Source organism: Antedon bifida, chromosome 2 (assembly GCF_963402885.1).
Source record: "Antedon bifida chromosome 2, ecAntBifi1.1, whole genome shotgun sequence".
Taxonomy (NCBI): Eukaryota; Metazoa; Echinodermata; class Crinoidea; order Comatulida; family Antedonidae; genus Antedon; species Antedon bifida.
The window spans coordinates 14,380,677-14,406,235 of record NC_136227.1 but is presented as its reverse complement, the minus strand read 5'-3'; the positions used below and the strand labels follow the sequence as shown (position 1 = coordinate 14,406,235).

Here is a 25,559-nt window from a genome sequence, read left to right as displayed (position 1 = left end):
CTCGACATGAGGCCTTTATTATTCAAATTTTTTAAAGAAAAAGCACACATACCATAAAAAATATTCATGTATTTAATTTTTGGAACATAATATTCCGTGAGGCTCAACTACAAAACCACCATTGTGTGATATGATGTCATCGTTAGCCAATCAAAGCTGAGCTTTCCCGTGATTATCGGCATTGGTCACGGTTAAATGATTTTGGATTCTGGCTGATTTGATTTGATTGGTGGATGCGAATCACCCGCAGCGGAATGTTTTCTCTCGCGCGTGTACAGCACCATGAACTCACTTGGTCTCTCGTTATACACAAAGTAGAGCAATGAATTTGTCCGAATTCCGTTAAGTAAACAACTTTTTATATTTTATAAGCATTTAATAACAGTTTTATTGATATTTCCAATGGGTGATCTATAAAATAAATTACTAAAAAACGTAATAATATGTAATTATTTAAACAAAAAATGGCGTAGTTAATAGAATTGTCGACTGAGGCCGGCCGCAAATGGTTTTACTTCTTTCGTGGCTAAAAACGATCTTTTTCGGCGATGTTTTAGACCCTATATTTCGAAAACTACAAGTCAGATTTTCGTAATTCTTTTTTTATTGTAATATTAATACAACATACTAACAGATAATGTTTAATTTGGTTTTAATTTTTCATCGTTATCCCTATAAGACAACATATGACTATGCAATCCTAGAACATATATTGATCAGGTGTATATCGGGGTGTAGGCCCTATGTACAGGTAATGACACTAATTTTGTCGGCAAATTGGCAATTCCGGTGTTTGTTTAGTGATGTAGGCGAGCCTACAGTGAAACGTCTATTTTAGGTACCCCACGGTACAGGGTTAATCGTAAACAAAATAAAACAATAGATCGCGAACAGAATTCGTAACCTTTTGCTGTATAGCGTACGTACACAGTACACAACGTAACCTTCAGTAAAGTTCGCCTGGAAACTACAGTACACATTCTGGTCCCTGAATGGAACATGATATCACCCGTAAATGTTCAATGTTAAACGATTCGTACAAAGGGACACCGCCAGACAAGTGCGTACCTATTGTTTATTAGGTCGCCGGCAATAATGCATGCAAAAAAGTGTAATTAATAGCTCTCCGTCCGACGTACTAAAAAATGGAACGTCGCAGTTTTCTAGGCGCTGAAGCTACGAATATATATATTATATTCCCCGACGAAAAGTGGGGGGGGGGGGGGTAGGCTCCCCGACGAGCCACCCACCGGAATGATCGTCAAAGGACTGAATAACAGTTGTTTCTCCAGTTCACTATAATATCTCTATGGACAGAGATAGAGAATTTAATACCTAGCTTTAGAAACACTTCTTCATCAGAGTGAATAAATATATTAGGCGCCTATTAGTGGTAATAAAAATAGGCCTACAATGTGTATGCCTATATAATAATTGATTACGTATGGTTTATTTCTAAATGGGTAATAAAAGAGAATAGGTAGTATGGCATGTGTAATCAATCAATCAATCAATCAATATTTATTGTTATCACTAATATTATACAAATAGTCGATCTGTCTATAAGGGGAAACATATACAATGAATACGGTACCAGTAGGCCTAACATTATAGGAATTTAGGACTACTAGAGGGTGAGCTCGCTTCGCTCGCTCCCCCTCTAGGAAGTGTAGACGATGGTTCTCGGAATGATAAAAATGTTCTCCTTGTACGTTACCATTATTGAAAATGCTTGACATTCGTAAAACTAAACTACTCTGTTTCACGGTGTTTTAGATGATTAATAACATTTTAAAGTATAGTGTTTATTGTTTGGTAGGGCCCTTTGGGGATGCGGAGTTCATTTGAGGGAGGTGCTTATTCGAGGGATATATGTTAATTTTTTTAGTTTTAATAATATGGTAACATTTACAGCCCCAAAACTCTGGAACACTCTACCCCTCGAAATACGCTCATCAAAATCTGTAATCACATTTAAAACTAAACTCAAAACTCATCTCTTCAGAGAAGCATAATCACACGCTACTACTTGCACAGATCTTGGAAAACACAGCGCTTTGAAACCTTTGTCTCTTGCGCTTTATAAATGTTATTTATTATTATAATCAAATGAAATCCTCTAATAGATATGAAAAGTGGTAAAAAAGAATAACAAATGCTTGGTAAATTGTAGATAACAGTGCGATGAATTCTACTACAAATAGTATAATGATTATTATTCAAAGTGATGTTTTATTGGAGAGGCGTTTATTCAAATAAATACATATCCTAATAATTATTAATACATTATTTAATTTAAACATCTTTTGAAACTAACTGCCGTGACAGAGTGGACCCAAGAAAGAAGACATTACGGCTTGCAACATGGGCAGACATCTCGGTCCTAACGGGACACAGATAGCCTACAGTTATTCCTGCCAGCTTACTCAATCAACTATTTTAAAATGTCTTATCATTAAATCTCCCTATGTAATTTTATGATACTATTTCCCACAATATATTCCGATTCTTTATGGCGTATATTTAATTTGATCTTTATTAATTTGCAGTATAATTTTTATTTTTTAACTACTGTACCTTCACACACGCGCGATTCGTTCCTAAAATAAACAAAAAACTGAAATGGCTATGCAACTTAAGCTCCAGTCCTACTATCGATTTTTTTCTTCCTTCTTTCAAAGAGACACTGTATTGATTGATGGAAAGTGCCTGTTTCCAGTCACCTTTAGGGTCAAATCTATTATTTTAACTGCTCCCTTGTGTATAAAAGAGAGAAAATAGTTGAAACCAGGCTGTTGCAAGGTGAACCCGGAAATTACTTTGACCCGCGAAGAATTGAAATTGAGTTGAAAATCTACTGTTGAAATCATAAATGTTGTTAAAAAACTCTTTATAATATCTTCCTAAGATAGAAATATAGAACAATAGCGTCGATGTGAAAACTAATGTTATCAAATCTACGTTTCGCGGTACATCTGAGATAGATAAGGTGGGTATCCAAGGCGGAGATTTGTACCAAAGTTTTTGCATTGTGCTCGCTTATGTCAAAATTAACCATAATTTATATATAGATGAGTATGTTTTTTTACTGAAAAAAAAACCAATTATTGTTAATTTTAATAATTTAATAATAACTTGTAACACTCCGAACTTTCGTGCATTCATTGTAATTTTATATGCCATGATTTATGTAATGCCTAACATTGATGATAATATTAATTATAAGCTGATGAGTTTATTATTGGTAAGGTTTACCCCCTTTTATTATACTACCCTTACAAAAAATGTTCTATAGAATCTATATATAAAAGGTTTTAGTTTTATTGAATTTCTATAGAAATGAATTTACAGATTCTAGCCCTGAAGTTTTATAGAAATTGCTTTATAAAAAATATTGAAATTGCAGAAGAATTGCTATCATTTATTCATAATCATATACTGTAAAATTTGCATTATGACTTCAGACTTGACTGGGGTTTACCCAGTGATTTGTAATAGCCGAAGGCTGGATGGCAAACTTTTAATGTTATCGCAGTTCAAAAGTGATTCTCCATGGAGAGGGAACCAACAAGAGGGCAGCTGCAATCGACCAATCAGATGCCCTACACTGTACGCACTGCACGCCTGTGTTGAGCCTATCTGTGTGAGAACGATAGGCAACGCAGCGTGTTAAGTGTATAACGCGAACGCATTCTATATGATCCTCGTTATACAAAAAATGCTAGATTACCAAGAAATTATTCATTCCATTGCTATTAACAATATATTTAATTTTATAAAAACTTCACTGTGCTTTGGCAAGAATATGTGTTGTAATTTATGTGGTCTTAATGTATTATATTAGATTATTATTTTTTATATTAAATAATGTTTTTGAACACATTTACGGCCGCCATCTTGTTGGTTCCAACTCCTGTTGGAATCACTTTTCAGTCTGGAGTACGCCCTCTAGCCTTCGGCTTACAGCTCACTGAGTTTACCAAGATGGGTAAGCATCATTCATGAATGCGTCTACAGGCGCGCGCGTAAGCCTCCCCCTGATCCTAGCTCAGTGTTTACAGTCATGTCATGCCAAAACTCACTCAAAATAATAATAACTTTATCAATTCCAATAATTCAGACAACAATGAATACAAATAAAATAAAATAAACATCAATTTTTTACCATAAAAAAGACTTCCTGAGATAACAGTTTTAATTATTGTTCTTTCTTCATTAAATGATATTTTTTAAATTGATATTCTATTTAATAAATTAAGAAATAAAGATTTATTATCAATTATTTTTGTTTAAAAATCAGTAGTAAACATTTTGTGTAACATAAATATAGTTTGAATTACTATAGACTATAGTACTATGCATATTCTGAGTTAGAGGCATTAACCTCTAAGGTTGAAGTGACCCACTTATAACCCAAACAAAAAAGTAAACAAAACATTTCTAATTTTCCATGAGCCTTCGTTGTACAGCAGCAGCCGACAAACATACACACTAATCAAACAATTGTAATCTATATACACCCCATTCGGCAAAAATATTTACCATAGAGGAAGGATCGTTTTGACCATTATTCAATGATATATCTGACGGTAATTATTACATGGCCTCTATGTTGACAGCCAAAACAAAGTCATTGAACATAGGTCTTACAAACTAATGTCTGCATACTGTACATATCTCAAAGACTTTCTGTGCACATGCCCAGTTTGAGTTTACAAATTCCCATTTAGACTTTCTTACCAGACATGCTTTGGGGTGTGCTCATGCCCAGTTTGTCTTTCTAAATACCCATTTTTTCAGCCATAGTAATCTATTATAAGCTTCTGCATGGTAAATGTTTCCTAATGCTTCCATTCTCTTGAATGTAACTGCCTAAAGGACTGGTGCGAAAATTATTGTTTACTTTTGAAAATTAACTTTTTTATTTATTTTATTTACTGAAGTATAAAACATTTCGATATGATAAGCAATGATTATGGAACATACAGCACTTTATTTTTTTATTGGTATACTCCTGGCGACCATGGTCTACTATGAAAGTTTTAGCCTCAGTGAATATTATTCACATCCTATACACAATGTATTGAACTTTTTGTCTTCAATGTTCATCAAAATAATATATTAATATCAGATTATTTATTTTTGTTTTAAAACCATTAGTTATATAGGATTTATATAATTTTTTATTAGATAATTGTTAGTTGCATTAAATTTGTTTGAAATGTCAGTATGTATACATATGAATAAATAATGTTTATTATTTCTTTTATAATTACTGTATAATGTCTTATTTCCAGTGATTGTTTTTGTTATATCCTTGAAATAAAAAGAATATAACAATTTTTTTGGTGTAAATTTTAATCATTTTAATAAGTCAATTCAATAAATATAAAACACAAATAATAAAGATGTTATAAAATCTATTAAAATGTATAAATTTTAATATTTTTTACATTGATATGATTTGTTTGGTTCTTGGTAGTATTCTGGCATCAGCCAAACCTTCACCCATTTTAAAGACAGGCTTGAGCTATCCAGGGAGGTATGAAAATGGTCATGGTATTTTTAAAAACTGTCCATTTGATCTAACAAATTAAAAAAATGAAAACATGTTTATACATATATCTGTTATGTGGTTCAAAAAGATGTCTACAATTAACTGGTTTATCTATTTTAGTCGTGTGCAACGTGACTCTACAGCTCACTATGTTGGTCGGTCGGTAAACACTAACTCAAATTTGAGCACACGACTGCAGCCATGTATATGGCCTTGTTTTTTTATCAGATTAAACTCAACATTAATATTGTTACAATCAATATTTAGACTAATGTGTGTATGTCAAACCTCTTAAAACGGACAATGTTTTGTTGGTACACTAACAAATCTTTCTTTAGAATAGTGCAGGCCATTACCTCTGATAATATAAAATAATAGATTTGCATTACATACAAAATAATAACCATGTGCAAGGCTTCCAATTGAAATGAAAGTACCAAAGCAATCGATAAAATAGGATATGCTACACTCACAATAACTTGTACTAGCTAATGCCACCATCACACCATAGAGCAATGAACTATATCTTTGCTCTATGATCGCACAAAGGATAATTTAAATATATTGAAGTTTTAAACATGCCCCTGAAAGTAAAAGTTTGTACACCAAACCAATCCAGTAATTTAATATTTAAACAATATTAAATTAAAAAAAGGTTAAATAATTTAAATACCAGGCAACAACATTTTTTTTGTAAAAACTGGAATAATAATAAAAATGTATACAAAAGTAGAAATAAAATTTAAAAAAGCTAATTTGATAGTATTTGTGTGCATTGCGTATATGATCACACAGCAAATACAAGTTACAAATTGAATTTGAAAATTGACACTTAATGGATGTATAATTATATAAAATATTAATTAACCAATAAATATGTAAAAGATGTAACTTGTATGATTTTATATTTTAGTTTGGAAGCTCAGCTTTGCATTTGGCAGCTTTAGCAGGTCACTCAGCCTGCTGTAACCTGCTGGTTGATGCAGGGTCAGACATCAATATCCAAGACAGAGTAAGTTATACATTCTTTCATAGTCATATTTTTTGATACTTTGTATTTTAAATATAATGATCTTTTGAGTAATAATATCTGCATGTTATAATGCTATTTAATGTTTTTATTTAACTGTATTGATGCTAGAATTGGCATTATTTGAAGTTTTTCAATATATTTTTTTCTCTGATATTTAGTCATAAAAATTGCTATGACACTATACATTTTGTCATGTTTAAACATTTCCATTGAACTCTTTATAAAACAATGAAAACTACAGCAACATACTATTGAAATATAATCCTTATTCCAAAGTGTATATATATATTAATTAAGTCGGAATTATGTACACTTCTATTACACAAAATTTCTTAATAACTTTGAAACACTATAATTCTACCTATATATCACATAGAGGTACAAATGATCAAAGATGCTAGTTGATAGACATATGGACTGTATTCATTTATTTTATAATTATCATCATTACTCATTTGCGATACTCTCCTTTATTCCTTTCAACAACATCACCACCAACTCCAACCACCTCTTGGTTATAGTCACCACCACCAATCCCAAGAATGATGATGCAGAATTTGGTTGAGCACTAAAGTGATCTTTTAATACACGCCACAATTATAGTTCTTTGTTATTAGGTTGTAATTATTTTTTCCATATACAATATAAAGATACAGAAAGTATATCTGCCATATTTATTCTTTCTTTATACTCAGGATTAACAAACATAAATAAAACTGAAATAGTGGTACAAATATAATTTTGTAAGTTATTTACCGTACCTAGTTTTTAACAAATCACCTTACATAATAATTACAGTATCAAACCACCATTACAATGTCATACAAAATGTAAAAATAAACAAATCATCATTAGCATAACTAGGTGATGATTGATCCATTGCAATATCTTTAGTCTATTAAAAAAATGTTTATTTCTTAACATTTATTTAAATATACATACACACATAGTAAATTATAGTAAACAAAAAATAAAGGGAAATTGTTTAACACTAAAAAACCTACAGAGGTGAAAAGCAACAAGAAACACAAGAAAGCTGAACTAGACTTAAATGTTCTACACAACTGTAACAAGTTCAGAGTGTATCCAAAATTTAACATTATGAAATATTTTAGAGCACTGACAATGGTGATCACCAGAGTCTGCAGTTGCACTTTTATCATGTTTTATTCATTCATATTTATCTCCATCATCCAACTTTATCAAACAAAACTTTTTTGAGGATAAACATACAGTAGCTATATGTAAGGTTCAATTTTTATAATTTTAAGTTTAACATTTCTAACATTAATGTTAAATGGTTTAAAAGAACTTATATAGACAAATTTCAAATTTCAGTACAAGCTATTTAACAAAAATATATATGCCAAGTTATTGTAGCATAACTTTGTATTTTAATCAATGGATGTAAATGACTTTGCATTATATAAATGTATTACAATTGTTTATAAACTCTTCATTGTTGTAGATTCTATTTCAGTACAACCTTTTTTAAACTAATATTAACCTTGGTTCGTCCTTGTTTCATTTGGATATGGTCCTATCTTTTCAATTTACATTCATGTTCACGGAGTAAATTAAGATTTATCTATTAAGATTAAATTCAATAAAACTATATTCCCTGACAATTTTGGAATTTTTGAAAAATAGATGGAATTATTCTTACTTTATTGATTTGATTCAGACCAATTTCATACACATTTACACATCCAGAAATATTTTGTTCATTTTACTACTATTAAACAATTCATTTATTAGCTTTGTTTTGGGTTTAACAAGCTAAATTCTGTCTGTCATATAATATAATAGTCAAAGGCAAAATATGTCTTAATAGGCAAACAATTTCTATTGATCATACATCCTAATAATCTATCCATACTTGTTTTTCATAATATCACAGAATAATTTGGATTTTATTGTGCTACAGTAAAGTTCAAATTACACAGTAAAATCTCTATTCTTTTGTACATAAAATTTGAGGCACATTAAAAAAAAATTGGAAAAATAAACGGTGTTGTAAAAAATATTATCAGATGACTATAATATATGTAATATAACGTTACGTTTCTGGTGTTTTCCTTTATTGATTTGATGCAGACCAATTTCATACACATTTAGCAATATTTTTTTCATTTTTTAACTAATAATATGCATAGAAAATGTTTATTTTACTACTACAATACCTCATTAAGTGATTCATTTATTAACTTTTTTATGGCTTTAACAAGCTGAATTCTGTCATGGGACCAATATAATAGTCTTATAATAGACAATAAATTTCTATTGATCATACATTCTAATAATTATTGATCCATAATTTCCCCTATGTTTCATTTTTTTTTTTATTTTATTGTGCTACAATAAAGGAAAAATAAACGGTGTGGTAAAAAATATTATCAGATTATCAATATATTTAATATAACGTTTACGTTTCTGGTGTTCTTATGCAATTTTAAATTTTTATTTTTGTGCTATAGTTTAGTAAAACTACATTTATCTTACCAGAGAAAGGTCCTACTTCCCTTCCCTTGTAGTAGAGCACCGTATCAAGAATGTTAAATAACAGACAAGAGACGTAAAATTGCTTGTCTACAAACACTTTATTCACAGTATACATATGGCTGAATGCATATATAACAATATTACTATAAGCCTAACGACTAGGAAACCTTTAACATGTGGCTTACCTTTAATCGGTCATGCTTTTTAACAACCTACCTTAAACCCCTGCGTTAGCGGCTGAGGTAACACCAACCCAGCGAATGCTATGCAGTTCAAATATACTCATTGTACCCACAGCATAAAATATCCTTAAACAGCACGGCAGCGTGAATAGGACATCTTTCTAGCATGTGGCTACTAGTTGATTTCATTGACTAAATAGTGCTAATGTGATCCCATGCCTTCTACTCTCTATCAGCATGTATAAAGACCCAGGTATCTGTGTCCAACAATAATGTCCAACCACCAATAGTTCTTGATAGTTCAAACACTGAATTATTTAATATTTTAAATAAACTAAAATTTACACTATCTAGTATTTTTGTAAAAAATTAATAAAATATGCACTTAATGTTGATTTTCCTTTTACCCAAACCTTGTATTATTTTAGGTAAATACAGAATTTCATTTACAGTATTGTGGTACAAAACTATGGAACAATCAAGTCCTTCTGTTTCTGAATTATTTCTTGTAGATTTTAAATCTTTGATTAGTTTTACACCTTTTCACCTTCTGTCAATTATTTAGGAATTACTGACATTCAGTGATTGAAGTTTCTCCTTCATCTATAAATGTTCAAGAGAATTGTCCTATAATTAATTATTCCCTGAGATTTGAAATCAAAATAAAATGTACATTGACTTAGTAATGTATTTAATAATTGCCCTATTACTTTAGATTGTATACTGGCTTTTTCTTTTTATCCAAATGTACATATGAAAAACATAAACACTCATTTTGAGGACTTGTGATGAGTTGAAAATATAATAACAATATTATCAAGTTAAAGTTCAATACAATTTTTTTCGTAATGGTCTAATGAATACAAAACAGAAAATATATTTAGGTTACATTAATTTGTTTAAAGTAGCATGAAAACATAAAATAAATTACATGAATAAAGGTAATAACTATACAGGAACCAGAACTTAAAATAAATAAATAAAAGCAACAGAAATATAGACAATAGCGTATTATTTTATCAGAAAAGTAGTTGGAGAGATAATGATTTTCAATTATTATATAAAAGTTTTTCTGATTAGAAACAATGGTTAAATCAAGACTATTCCACTTATATTTGGGGTAAAACATTATTTTTTGTTTAAAATAATTGCCAAACTCTGCAATCCTCCAAACATAGCAGACCTCATTTAACCAACATAAAAGTGATTGAATCAGTAGTGTACAACACTCACTTGGCTTGTCAATTAACAAATTTAAATATATTTTTGTTAAATACTTAATTTTGTGGTTAAGCATCATTTTTTGGTTTAAAAACAATGTTTTTAAACCTTCACCGCCCCAAACAATGTTACAGTAATGTATAAGTAAAACATTTTATTTTAATTTCTTTAGAATACTAATATATTTAGATATTTTATTTGATAAAAATTGTTGGCAGCCAATAATCTAATTAAAAGACCAAGGAATGATACTTCACTTTTTTCAATTAATTTTCCATTAAAAAAATATAACAATTGTTGTGTGTAAGTTCACTAATACAATTAGTTTTAGTCGTATTAATTAATAATTAGTTTGTAGTGAACCATTTACTAACTTACTTAACTTTAAATTTAAAAAGTTCAACAAGACATCAATATTGTTATTAAAATATAAAGTTGTATCATTTGCATATTAAAAAGTTTGTCTGAAAGATTTACTGATTATTAAGTTGAAATAATGATTTCGATCTGTAAATTATCTTTTAAACCAATCTAAGAAAGGCCCCAAAATACCATAACGAAACAAAAGTTTTTGATAAATCTAGAAAAGTACTTTCAAATGCAGTATTAACAGAATTAGTGAGTTCAAGAAAAGCATGACAAGTTGTATTGTATGCATATATTTTTAATTATTTTTTTGAAAAAAATGGGTAAAATTAAGATTGGTATAAAAGTATCCGTTTTTAAATACAGGATTTTCATTTAATATGATTAGGTACAGAACCCATCATGAATGATTAATTAATGGCGTATGTGAGATGGCTTATAATAATGGAACAACCTTTTTAAGAATCATGCTCTGAACCTTTATTAGAATAGAATTATTAATTATATTAAGCACTTCTGTTTCAGATATAAATGAGCGGCTATTATGGGAGGTGGTAATTAGGAGATTAGGTCTTTGCCATTTTTAAGAATATAGAATTACAGAGTTTTACAAATGTGGCTATACTTTTTATATCTTGAAATATTTGAACTTTTATGAATTTTTAAAAGTTTATGCTAATGTTTACTAAATTTATTTAGGTGGGGTGGATAGAGGGTGTCATCAATAGTTGTTTTAGTGTTTTTGGTTTTTTTTTTAACTTCAAAAAGTATATAAAAAAATGTATCCAACATTAGGATTAACTGTACAGTTTAGACGAATCAGTTTGAGGAAGATCAAAGCAAAATGCACCTGTATCTGTAATTCAGTATCAATGGTCAAGAACGTCAACCTTATTGAAAGTTAATCATAATCAATTATTTTTTAAATAGGTAAATTATCAGAAATGTCTGAATTGTAATACTTGATAAAATATCAAAATTGGTAGGCCTATTGGTCTGTGTAAAAATAATCAATAAGTTCTGCATTGGTTTTTGTAAATCTCATCAGTTTGGAAATCGTAGGGAAAAAAGTACAATAGTTGATAAGATGATATTATAATTATTAATTAGATTTATGCTTATTAAATTTGATTAAAACAATGTTGAATTCTCCCACAATATTACAAAATCTTCATGAATTAAATCTTGAAAACAATTAATTTATAATAACAGCAAAATGTTCTGTGTTATTTTTGAATTGTAAATAAAGCCAATTATAGTTTGTTTTATTGATTTATAAAAAGCGAATCACATATAGTTCTTTTTTCAATAATAACTCTGATCATATTTTGTAATAAAAAAACAATAATTGTGTTCTAGAATGTTCATAACATTTTTATTGAAATACATTATGCGTATGACAAAGATGGTGATTTGTTTGTTAAAGGATTTGTGAATCAAATAAATATTATGCAGAGCTATTCAAGTATGTCTTCACTCGGAGATGTCCATACTGTTCTACTGCTACTAGTACTTCAATTTTACTGTAAATAAGAATTTGAGTTCTCTACTCTAAAGGTTATTATTCACATAAGACAGTATGTAATAGCGATACGTAAGAGGCATTTAATAAGAAATCATAATCATCAGAAAAAGAAAAATTAAACTTTTTCTGTACCGCAATAAAAACTGTTCAATACAATTTAAAATACTTAATATTCCTGGAGTATTACACAAATAGATAATCATTTAAATTTGAAGCATTCAAAATACAGTCATTAGACATGTCAGCAATGTTCAACACTATAGATCATATACTACACTTTTAAATAGACTAAGATTAGATTAAATTTTCGTAGTAATTACGGACTTTCCAAACTTTTTGCTTCCTTATATTCCCATCTTTTTTTTTCAATTTGACAGTTGTACAGTTTATAATAAAAATGAATTTTGTGGTTTTATGACATATTTAGCATTTATTTCAAAATAATACAATTTAAACGTTTTGCTCAATATTTATAGCAGCAGCTTCATATTTTTTTTTTAAACTTGTTTCAATTATTATTATTGTTTTTAATATATGCTGTTTCTATTTCATGAACTGTTTTCTAAATAAATGTTGTTGTTGATTGATTGATAATATTAATTGATTTGCATTAATTGATTTGCTTTAATTGATTATAATTATTAGAATTTATTACCTTACCTAAAGCACCTTCATTGGAACTTCCCCTGACGTTCACATTGAAAATGCAAAAAATGTTATCCTATTGTTTCAATGTTAGTTGCATGTGTTGTACTGGTGGAAAAAATAGGCTATGATCATATTTCTGTTTACTAGCATGCTTTGGAGTGTCTTCCGGCGAACTAGAGGTGCCATTTATTATGAATTTTATGTGCGAGAGCATTTCCCGCCATCTAGAGTGTCATTTAACAAAATTTGTTTAAATCTCGTTCCCTTTTCAGATACTGGCTAAGGCCCTGGACATTTGGACAATCCCCTTAAAGATAGTCCTGCTACTGCCCCTGTAAATAATTCTAAGCATGTGAAACAAAATACTGATTATTGATTATTTGAAAGTTGATAATTTACAAAAAAAATCACATGGATGATGCATTCACAGTGATAAATCACTTTGTTGGTTTTTCTGTCTTGTACTGGCTTCTGTATCTTGGTATGCTAGCTTTTAAAGTTAAAACAAATTAAAAGATATTAAACTGAATATTTATTATTAACATAGTATAGAGTATTATTATTATTCAATTACATAATGGAAATTAGTTTTGATAGCTGAATTCAATTAGCTTGGTGGTTATGAACATCTATTATTAGGCCGGTAATTTTTTAGTTTCATACCTAATTATACAGTAGGCCTACTGTAATAATTGTCTATTCTAATTATATAATTTTAAAAGTATTAAATACAAAAATACTAAAGAAATTATTGCACAATGCTTCTATTCTCTTTGCATTATTACCCCAGTCATTTTTTTGGATTTTTGCTCTTGTTCACCTTTCTTGCCTATTGTTGTTTTCTGACTAGCACCGGATTCCTGAAAAGACTTAACTGATGCTAACTGGGGTACTTACACAGGAAATCCCTTACAGTTACACACTGATCCCTAGTTAGCGGTGATGGTGTATTCCCATACTCCGGTTTGGGTGCTTAGCTTTGTCTTTTTGTTCTCTTCCTTTTGGTTTCCACTCTTTCTCTTTATTGTCGAGCGCATAGAGACATCATTTATTTGCGCTATTTAAATCTATCTATTATTATTATTATTAACACTTATGGAAAAATACTCCCATAATGCAACTAGTAATCAGTGCAAAGTTGATAAATATAATTTCCATTTGAAACACTTTATAAAACATTGAAAACAATAGTGCCTTGACCATTTTATTAAATAACATTATATTTTTTAAACAGTATTTAATTAAAAAGTCTATTGTCCCCAAAATCATGAAAAATGAAGATTAATTAAATCAGATTTTGAATATGTTATTTTGTAGGGTTTTAATAAAATTACTGTAATCACTTCCGTAGAAAAAAAATTAAATAGTGTTTTTGTATTTTAAAAGTGCAATTTTCACAAATTTGTTTTTTAGACAATGCCTTCATGATCCCTGTGTATTATAATGATCAAAGAGGCTAGTTGTACTGAATATTTTAGTATGATGTTTTATTCATCATTTTTAGTAATGCATTTTACCATACTCTCTTTTATTTTCAACACACTACCAACTTCGTCCACCACCTCATCATCATTAAATAGTGAAGAGCAATGATATTAAAGGATGTAATATAGACCCATAGTAGACCCATTTTTAGTTTGTAATTATTTTTTCCATAATACAATACAAGGGTCTATACATTTTATATTACACAGTGCCCTCACTCATCATTTATTTTATTTTTTAAAATTCTGTTTATATTGTTAGCACTTTCAGTACCAGCTTACTGTTCAATAAAAACCAAAAAATCTGTACAAAATTTTTTTTTATTTAATTTTTTTAGACCTTTTTTACAAAACACCTTTAATTGAAATAGCATTTAAATAAAAGAAAAACTATTACCAGCATTAAACTAGATGATGATTTCATTTCATTATTCGGTCTATTTCAGTATATACAAAAAAAAATGAAATTGGGGAGACCAGGGTCAACCTAAGTGAACTTAATCACTGAGACTCTAAGCTCACTATGTCGTCGGTAGGTCGGTAAACACTAACTCATATTTGCACACGTGACTAAAGCCATGTATACGGCCTTGTTAATCATCTATTTAAATAATAATAAATACAACATAGTATAAAACTGACTCCAAATAATGATGATTCAACGTTTCAAACTTTATTTGATCATCATCAGGAATGATGACAAAATGTAAGCATTATTGTTATCATTATGGAATGTTTTATTAAATAGGTAACAGCAGTGAGCACCAGTGCTTTTCACAGTCTGTAGTATAATTAAAATTATTCCATCTTATATCATTGTTATATTTATTCTTCTTCATCATTATAAGAATTCGTTTAAATATACATCTACCCACTGTAATGTTGGTGTTGCTACAGTTTTTCATATTTTAGAATAATGACAGATTATCAATGCTTACTTTATAGCATTCATTCAAGTATAAGCAATAATGTCAACAGTATACTATTTGAAAATCACAATATAAAAAGATCAACTTTATTATTATGATTTTGTAAACTTAATATTTGTTAACAGACTGTTCATTCTTTTAAATTCAAACTTTTATTTATCCACAAAATATTAAAGATTAAAAATAAACATGAAAATTTCATTTTTAAAACACTGATCGTGCCTTAAGTTGCATGGTCATTGACACTATTTTAACTAAAATAACTAACTTAAATTTAAAGTTTAGTTAGCAAAGTTCAAAAGGATGAACTAAAACACCTAATAAAAACCTTAAAAGAGGCTATGAGGATGCTTGTTTTTCTTGTCTTACCATTATTGAATAAATGGTATTGAATTGAAATTAAATTGAATTGAATTCACAGCCTACACATACAATAATATACAATAATGACAAAATATGATGTTTTAATTAAGTTTAACTAAAAATGAAAAACTACAATGTGTATTCCCTTTGCGTACTGTACACCCATTTTTTATTGTTGCAAAGTTTCAAAATGACGCAATGAACTTTACTCCGTCCATTGGAACAGAGTATGCTCAGTATACTGTGCATAAGCATGCGCAGATTAATATTTTGTGTAGATTACCATATCCTTTCATCTACTGTCCCCTTCGTCTACAATTTTGTCATAAAGTCACTAGTAGGTTTTATTGTAAATTCAGTGATTTCAAATTTTAACAGCACACCACGTGTAACAGCTAATACTAAATAGTAGTACTAATCATTGTCAGTATTGTCATTTCTATTGTAAATAAATAGTCAACAGAGACCTCTTAGAATCAGGCTTCTGAGTCATGTCAGGCATCTATTCACTCTTTACCAAAATTTGGGATTTTTAAAATGTCTTTCTTTCTATGATATTCATTTATGACTCACAATTTCATTTTTATAGTTTCATTCTACTGTAAAACAATACTACTCTCTTTGTCATTACATTCAGCCTTTTACATTAACATTCAAATTAATTCAGAATAAACACATTTGGATGATGAAGCCTAAAAAAAAAAACAGAAATAACTGAAATACAAATAAAATTTGATTTTATACATTATTTATGCTACCTTTTATAGGTATAAAACATACAATCAATCAATCAATCAATAAGATTTATATAGCGCCAGTATCCATAATAATGTTCAAAGGCGCTTGACAAAGTTAAGCAGGAAATGCCTCTGTGTAAAAATGGGTTTTTAGTCGTGTTTTGAAAGTGTGTACTGCATCAAGCAAGTACACCTAGTAGGAAGGAGACCTAGCCGATCCGGCCCAGTTAAAAAATGAGCTAGCTAGTGTAGTAGACCCTATGCGAATTGATACTACCATGCCTTTTACTAGGCTACACTTGTTAAAATTAGCATAAATAACAAAACTCAGTGGATTCCAAACCCATCCTATTAACCAAACTCCTAAACAATATAAACCTAAAACGTTCTACAAAATCGGCTGCAAATATTGAGGCAAAACAGGTCCGACCGACGTCCGCACGTATGGTGTCCCGATCGTCTAGTAGGCCTAAAATAGTTTACTCTCCTAAAAAGCGAATACTGCATCAAGCAAGTACACCTAGTAGGAAGGAGACCTAGCCGATCCGGCCCAGTTAAAAAATGATCTAGCTAGTGTAGTAGACCCTATGCGAATTGATACTACCATGCCTTTTACTAGGCTACACTTGTTAAAATTAGCATGTTATGTGTACGAATATTCCAACTCATTCGAGCTATATTATCTATATCATTCCAGTAGGTCGAGTCGACCTTCAATCAAATACTGTACATCGTTCATGTTGTGATTATAGACAGGGTATACTCGACCCGACCAGTTTGGTATTGTATACTGTATCTGCTTATCACGTGACGATGCCAGGCATGGGCAGAGTTCATGTGTATCGTCTCGCTCAGCAGGAATGTACAGACGTTACGCTTCATTGATTTTGAAGGGTTTTTCCCTAAGTCAGAGCGAAAATCGGCAAACGTAAACTGAATCTCCAAATGATTTTACACAATTGTGATGAATTTTCATAGAAAATTGACTTTATAAATGGGAAGACCGACTAAAATTACATCAGATAAGCATAATTTTACAAAAGTAATTGATATGGTTAATGATAACGAGTCGTCGGAAGATCAACCATTTCACAAATTTTTCTATTCTGTAACACAGTGTCATATCGCCGTAGCTGCACTTGCAATTTTGGCTTCACTTCACAGCCTTCATTCTGCTTCACCGCTCGCTTATAATAAGTGAAACTTTTACCGTTCAAGAGACAAACAATTATATTTTATTTTTTACTATTCATTTTAAACCTGGAACCCCGCTTTAATAATCAAACAAAAATAAAACTTGGTTTAATTTGGTTGCCAACGCAATGTAGGCGCTACGCAAGTGAGTTAACCAATAACAAGCAACAGTTCGGATAATCCATCACATTGTGATTGGTCAATTTGCTTGATTTAATTAAAAAATTGGACAGACTACAGACAAATGGACAGACCAAATGTTGGGACAAACTTGACTTATTACATGCAATAATTACTCAGTAATCACCTCTGTAGTCCCATGGGTACTCTTTTAAATAGTTATTGATTACACTGCCTTAAAATCTTCTTTAAATAATAATTGTGTAAATGAATTTGACCAGGACCTTTACCATGCCAATCCATATCAATACTTTGAGTTACAATTGTAGATAATATATTGATATTCATTTGTAGCTACACTAGGCTTCATTATCTTAAGATTATTAGAGTATGCGTAACAGCAGTATGATCATACTCACTGTTTATATTTTGTGTGGTGTAACGAGTACAGGGGTAGGCCTATAGCTATACAGCAGTATGATCATAATTACTGTTTATATTTTATGTGGTGTAGTAGGTACAGTGGTAGGGGTTCCTATACTACAGCAGTATGATCATACTCACTTATAGGGCTGGAAATCATTCAAATATAGGTTTGTAATTGTTTTAAACTACTGTTGAGTAAGGAGTACGGCAAAACATCTGACCAATTACTCAACTCCCTGACGCAAAGCTACTCCACAGTAGTTTAAAGACACCTTCCCTACAATTTGTGACGTTTTGTAAAAATAATACATATATATTACTTTAAAAACATTAAACCAGGTCATTCCTTGTCTTAAATGTACGTTTTATGGTAAATTATGATAAAAAGTGAGGTTGTGGGTTCGAGTCCCACCTGTGAACTACTTGCGATTTTCGTATTTTTTTTTAGTATTCTAAAATGTACTTCGTATGAACAATCATTCAAATATACCAAATTCTATATTGTGTGATGTCTGGTAGGGGTATGGCTACATCAGTATGGTCATACTCGCTTAGTGCTGGAAATTAATAGTATATGACCTGATTTTAGTGAAGGTGACAAAGTCACATTCCTCAAATATGCATCATGTTCAAAGGGACTTTAATACCATATAACCATAACATCTTTATTATAGGTCTAATAGAGAGTTTGTTTATAATTATACATTTTTCCCATTGCATGCATCTATACATACAGGGTATCAAAATGACCCAATTGTACTAGGAATGTTATTTGTAGTTTCAACATTATTCAACATCTTCGATCCAATTGTGTGGTCAATTTTGTGGAAATTCCCCACTTTTTGTATGAATTTTTCTGTTTTTTGTTATTGCATGCATCCATACATATTGTGAATAAAAATGGCCACAATTAGGGAGAGCATGGGGTATTAATGAGGTATCAAACTTTACTTGATTGCAATTATACTGTGTTTTAAACTATAATTGAAACTTGCCCTTGGGCAAGTACACTTACTAGTTTCAGATATACTTTTATTCAACTGTGATATATTATTGTAAAAAGATTCTTGTTGTTTTTCTGGTTGCTATGTTTCATTAGTTGAAATGGAGAAAGACCACAAAGACAAATACATTCAAAATGCACATGCTCAAATTTCGGCAGTAACACCTATTAAGAAATAATCTTTTGGTTCACATAAATTTACTTACTGTCAATCAATAGTATTATCAGCATTCATGATACTGGTGTCTATGAATGATGGGGTTGGGGTAAAGATATCAACATGACCAGAGGATTGGTACCTGCTGTCTCTTTTTTTATAAATTTGTTGAATTATTAAATCTGACTTGTGCATTTATGTACAGGATAGCACCATTTTAGTATTTGAATTGTACAAATTTTTCGGTCTTATGTAGTAGGTTGCATATGCATATATTGCATATTTTTCTTGACTTTTTACATGATATCAACTATAACATTTCTATTTAGTATTTGAATTGTAGGTTATTTGGTCGTTGATAAGGCAAAGTATTTCTTGTAGTAGTAGGTTGCACTGCATGTTTTTTGTTTCTTTCATATGAAATATTAAATCCATTACTGTAGTAGTACATTGTTTACAATATACAAAAATGTCCACTCACTCACTCCTATATATAGGAGATATGGAAAACCAATTCACGGTTTGTTACTTGGAGTTGTGTTATGATGATTAAAATTAGCAGAGGATTACTGTTTACATCTCATAGTAGTTGATGAATCAAGTCAATACAATGACATCGTCATGATAGAATCCAATATGGCCTGCATTTGGCAGGAAAAAAACAATTGTTTTTCAAAATGCATTTTTTTGTCCATACAATATACAATACAATTTACAATAGGCCTACTATCTTAAAACAAAACAGTAATTTGCTTGCTTTAAATTGATCGGTTATAAAATGCTACAAGAAATTATTGATAACAACAAGGCAGAAGATTGCACACACATGTTTAATAATACCTACAAACCATCAAGAAAGGACATGGACACGATTAAGACCTCAATTGGTTTAAAGAAAAACAAAGATATTATTATAATTAGAACGAATAAAGGCGCCAAAGTTTACATTATGATTATCGAGCAATGTACAGAATTATATTGACGACCCGACAAAATTTACAAAACTCCATGTATTAGACTCTAGAATCAAAAGAGAGGGATCTTTACAACAATTCTTACGAAACTAGTACAAAACAGGCGAGTTAGATGAAGCAAGTACCTAAAAAGATTATTATGGTTTACCAAAACTCACAAGGACTTTGATAGTGATGGACAGTGATGGATCACCAAAAACAAGACCAATCATCTCTTCAATCGGAACATATAACTATAACAAAGCATTTAAACAAATTAATTCAACCACTCATTTTGTTTACAATGATAATGCAGATTATCAACAAATCTACGAAGTAAGTATGGGTTTGCCACTATAGCACCAATATTATCTAATTTATTCATTCCTTTTGATCATCTATCTAAAGACAAGGATTCAAGAACATATGGGTAGGGATAAAAATTCACATAAATACAAACATATTATCAACAATAGGAATTGCCTAGATCAATGCAGCAAAGAAAATTTCAACATTATCGACACACAATCAAGGACTTACGAAAGTTCAAAAAGATCTCGAAAAAATCCGTAAAAGCAGCAGCTGATACTTAACAAACATATATATTTTGAGTAATTTGACACCAGATACAGCTGTCTACGACAAGCGGTTACTAGTATTTAAAAAAAATGGCTGCCATCTTTGTTAACATCAAATTTTGAACCTTTGCGATAGTCCGATTTGTGTATTTTTAGAAATATTTTCACATTTTGCTGACTACAATTATTCACATGGAACTGCCATGACAGGTCACTCGTAAATTACACCTTAATTACATTACACATTACACCTAATCATTTTTTTTATGCTTACAACTGATCAGTATATCTTGACTATTTTCTTTTTGTTAAAGATCATTTTATTGTTCGCATTCGCAAATAGAATCGGTAAACATTTGGTCAATAAAGCATCATGCATGTACATAACAAGTGGAATATACACTGGTAAATCATTAATTTAAAATAGACTATAAACCCCTCCATTAAGTGATGCCAAGGACAATAGATGATGGTCAATTTTGACTAAATATTTCATCTACATCTATAAATGTGCGAAGTTTTTCGACTAAGACGTTGTGATCAATTAGGTTGAAAATCTTTTTATAATCAAGCAGCATGACACGGCTCTCCATATTATTAGCAGTGTCTTCAAACCATTTGTTCAATAATGAAACTTAAGAGCATCAATTGTTAATACACCTTTGGTGCATCCGAATTGCTTTCGGTTTTATTTTGGTTCTACTTTACAGTAGGTGAAATAATGAATGAATCTGTAACATGGCTTTCATGACCATAGTGACACACAGGATTTAGATCTTCAAACACAGACACAGGTTTATACACTCATACATTCAATTCCTGCTTGTCACCTTTGCAGAAGTTATTGCCGATACTTGTAAACGATGAGTGAGCACCATCAAGGTTGATAGGTGTTTGGTACGACGTCACCATGAAACACTTGTCACTTTGGAAAAGCTGATCAACATTTCTGGGGTAGAAATTGCAAAGAGATTTAGCCTATACAGTTAACTTTATTACGATAGTGGAAGTATTCAGACAGTTTCCCTTTGCTTAATAAACATTGACGTATGAATCATGTGTTTGAAGTAGCTGGCCTAAGGAGTAACCCATGGTCCTTATTCGCAAATAGAATTGCCCTTTGCAAAAAAGCCGTATACGATCCGTATACGCTGAAAACGTATACGGATCGTATACGATTTCACTGTTTACATTATTTCCACTCTGTTGCTCCACAAAGAGTTGGCGTCGTATACGTTTAGCATACGTAACGTATACGTTGTTTATTGATGATAAGAATATCGTATACGGGACGTATACGAATCATATACGAACAAACTAGGCCATTTTATAAATTATAATAGTAGTAATGAGTAAAATAGAGCTAAATAAAACATTTAGATTGTCATTACAACATATACGTACGTAGGCTGCCTCTCTGGCCTAGCTAGCACCAGCCACTAGTCTAGTAGTAGTATTAGTAGTATAGGAGCTAGGACATAATTAGACCATATTTATTTCTATTTATTAGATAGCCTAGGCTACCGATAGAATTCAAACAACGTTTTTCGCAAGTCAATAAAATACGCTAAACAGGTATACTACTATTAGGTAGGCCTAGAAAGGACAAGACAAGGGGCCATTTTCACGATGTTGTTTGCAGTTTTCCTTTATAAAATATGACAGAGGTCAGTAAGTTCAGCCGCCGACGACGACCGAGCGTCGCTCGGTTGCCTACAGTTGCAACTCGTGGTCGACTCGGCTCTCTGGTGGCCAATCATGCATATCATCGGGTACGTCGTTCAATCTTCTCAATTCGTCACACCACGTGCGAGCTTTGGGTGGTCAAATTACATCGTTTATGTTAAGCGATATTATTCCGCGACATGTGTTGTAGTATAGCATGGAGATGGAGTAACAATAATTTGGCAAATAATGCCGAAGAGGAAAACCATGATCCAAAACAGAAGTGGGATGTGTTGATATGTACATTAATATTATATAATAATAATTATTTAACGATGAATACAATCGGATTTTGAATATGAAGTTGAATTAAAAAAAATTAAAAACAAAATTAGTGGTTATAGTAAATACAATTATATCGAATTTCAATTTTTTCCCGGTTAAGCGAATTGAATTGCTTTCATTTATCTCAGCGGTATTTCTGCTTGGTGATTAAAAAATCATAAAACATGTCTTTAAAAAATAACCACCCTCAACTGTAAATAACAAATTAAATAAGTCTACTAAACATTGTTGATTTCCCATGGACCCAACAATACCCCCAAGTATTTCATTCATAATTGTTTATTTGTAACAGTTTATTTTAAATCCTTGTCCTTTGTTAATTCAATTGTGTGACAATTAAATTAGATTGTACATGCTGATGCTGTATATTATGTAAAAAGATGAGTCATGTTTATCAGATTCTTGAAAAAAATCAAAACTTTGAATTCTCTCATTTGGAGTTAGACTCGTACTACATTAATTAAAATGATAAACAAATATCCAGCAGCCGTGTGTACAGAGGGGGCACAACAAAACTATTAGCTACTAATATTGTACACAATTTATTACATCCTTTTTTAAGTAACACATATTCAATATTATAGTAAAACGTCTATACGTTAATACGTAGTTACGAGGCGGTATCCTCGCAACTAGGCCTCATAGTTGTTTACCACTCCAACACATATGATATGAATAAAGCCTATCTTATCAAATAGTATCTCGCGCCCGCGCATATGCAACAAAAAGTTACAAAGGTTCACTTATTTATATTAACGATTTTTTTTTTTTAATTTACGAATTAAATAAATAAAAATATAATTAAATACCGCTTGGCCTGTCAATGATGGAGGCATAAAAATGGGGGCGTGGGGTACCTTTTTACCAGGGAGATGTAAAATAAGTATTTAACATTTACCTGGTTTTACTACGTTTGCGTATAATTTATCATTTGGATTTTTTAAGTTACATGTAGGATATGTTAAATTGTATTTATCAGTGACAACTCTAGGAAATTTACAGCAATTAGTTCTGATGCCTAAATTAGTAAAATGCTAGCGTCAGAGCTTCTTTTTTTGTATTTTTGGCTATTGAATGTTTTGTTGGCACCCCCTAACTCTGCAACGATGATATCCATAATGCGTCATATTTTTATTTCACCGTTGTTGATTTTCTACTAGCTAGAGTAGGTTATTATAATAATACAACCAATATAACCAAATCTAATATATGGGGGAAAGCTAGCTAGCTTATTTTCACAATGAGTGTACCACAGACTCTTTTCCTTGGCGTATTTTTCCCAGGCCTAGTTACTCTTAGTTTACTAGAGCTGCTACAGTAGCTAGTTACTGCATGTTCGATCTATACAATTACAATATGCCTATTGTCACACAGCCGCAATTACGGCTCTTTCGGACATGTAATTGCTGGTAACCAACGGTGAACAACGGTAAATAGCCACAACTGTACACATATAAATGTAAAAAGTAAAATTTAATAATAATCTTCGACAACCAATTCTTTCGTTTATAATTCAAACCCCCAAAAAAAACCCACCAAAATAAACCCAACCAATTCTCAAACAATGATACAGTATTCTATTCTCCACACACTTGATGCAATTCCCCAAATTTCCCAATCCTTCCAAACAAAATATCAACAATCTTCTTATTTTTAAATAAATCCCCGAAACCCCCCTTTCAAATACAATAATCACAAGATGAATAATTAAACAATAATAAATGTCCACAATATCGTTCCTTCTTGCCTTCTCTCCTACGCTGACACAAAACAAATTAGAAAGATAAAAGTTAAAACGATTCTGCAAATAAACAACTCCCACGCCTCTGCTCCCGTTCTGCTTGTATTATCAATTATAATTCTTCCTATTTTCTGACATATAAATAAATCAAATATAAAGTTAAAATGTTTCTTGATGTCGTTCTGCCCTGCAATCCGCTCCCCGACCAATTATTTCTTTCTCCTTTTCCACGTAAAATAATATCAGTATCAATCCAGTTACTCTTCAATATTTCCAAACAATTCTTTACATGCAACAACTTCTGCTGTTTCCAACAGTTATTTCTTCCGTCAATTTACATTCACAATTTCAATTAATCCTCAGTAATCTCAACAATTAACAGTTCTACATTTAAGTACAGCCTTATAGTATTACTTCCAACTCACAATTTATTAACTTCATGTATATCACTTTATTTCCTTTCTGCTTCAGCTCTATATCACCATAATTATCTCCAACTCACAATTTATTAACTTCATGTATATCTCTTTATTTCCTTTCTGCTTCAGCTCTATATCACCATAATTCAATTACTTCTTCTCCTGTACGTCTTAGTTTCTCATATCAATATTCACCTATCCCTTTCTGGCTTAACATAACATAGCCCTCCTTCTCTGTCTCCTCTCAATTTCCATCTACCTCAAAATTCCCTCAATTATCCACATATCACCACCTTATCCCTCTCCACCAATCAGCAACTCACACACTAACTTAACTCTTATACCTCTCCTCCAATCAGCAAACACCACACAATCCTTCTCTGCAACACAAAAACTCTGCTCCACTGGCTT

At 30.9% G+C, this 25,559-nt stretch overlaps 1 long non-coding RNA gene across 1 annotated transcript in view; it reads right to left on the bottom strand.

Annotated features, from left to right (window-relative positions):
- The window catches only part of LOC144835198 (uncharacterized), a 329,884-nt gene extending 304,529 nt beyond the window's left edge, over positions 1–25,355 (bottom strand). Inside the window, exon 1 of the long non-coding RNA XR_013611063.1 lies at positions 25,151–25,355. This is a non-coding gene — a long non-coding RNA (uncharacterized LOC144835198). The remainder of the gene's footprint in view (positions 1–25,150) is intronic.
- Between the last annotated feature and the right edge of the window lie 204 nt (positions 25,356–25,559).